Here is a 1,193-nt window from a genome sequence, read left to right on the forward strand (position 1 = left end):
CTCCTCACCTTCAGGAAGACTTCTTAGCTTCCAGCTTCTTCATGGCACTCCCGAAGCCCCTGTGAAGATGCCACTCATGGCACTTAGCACAGGGTATGGCCATCCTTGTCTCCCATGCTTCATCGCTGAGGGCAGGCACTGCCTCTTCCTGCATGGGACCTGACACAGAGGTGGCCAGAAAACATTGACTGGGAGTGAGGACCATAGTGGTGGTTGCAGCAGCCTTGGGGCTGGGCTTGTGCCCACGAGGAGAGGACAGGCTACCTGCTGTGCTTGTGCCTTTGGGATGGGAGGGAATGGAGCCATCACACAGCAGATGTGAAGAAGGACTTTCCAAGCTGTCTCTCCTTGTACCTCTGTTCCCCTCTCACCTCAGATTAGGACCTGGGATCCCTGAAACAGATGTAGGCCCAGGCCCCACACCCCTAAAATAAGTTTGGTCTTTTAAAAAAAATTTTTCTAAGTTTGTTCTTTTGAAAGTCTGAATTCAAACAGTACCTCCCACACATACACCAAATCTTTTTAGCCTTCTCTGTCTGAATAATGGATGTTTTCCCTGAGGAGGTCTCCTTTGCAGAAAGATCCAGGGATGCTGAATGACCCTGTGTCTGCTGGACTCCCATAGAGGAGAGATTTGCTCTCTCTCTCCTTCTTATCTCCCTCTTTCCTTGCTCCATGACCTGAGAACCATCCACCCTATGCATCTGTACTCATCACCTGTCATCATAATCTAATCTCCCAAGCCGAATGTCTACATGGAGAAGATGTACACATGAGCAGACAAGAACATCTTGATCTTCACCTCGTATTTCCCACCACAAGGGTTCATAGGCATTTTGATATGGTCAGTGAAAATCTGCTGCAGAGATAGGCCCACTCTAGATGTGCTGACAAAGCAGATTTCCAGAACTGAAATGCTGGGAATGACTTTCCAGAAAGGGACCAAGTATACCAAATCATGGCCTTGTAGCAAAACAACAGACCCAGGAGACAAATGGAAGGCTTCAAATCCTGTTTCTGTCACTTGCTGTATAATCTTGGGTATGTTCTCATCTGGAAAATTATAGTATTAAAGTATACACCACATAGAGTTAAATGGGCTACTGAGGATATAGATCTAGAATAATTTATTTATTTATTTATTTATCTTGCCAATAAATAAGGTGGGGGAGACTTGACGGAAAGGGGGGGGT

This window comes from Marmota marmota, unplaced genomic scaffold (genome assembly GCF_001458135.2).
Source record: "Marmota marmota marmota unplaced genomic scaffold, marMar, whole genome shotgun sequence".
NCBI classification, from domain to species: Eukaryota; Metazoa; Chordata; class Mammalia; order Rodentia; family Sciuridae; genus Marmota; species Marmota marmota.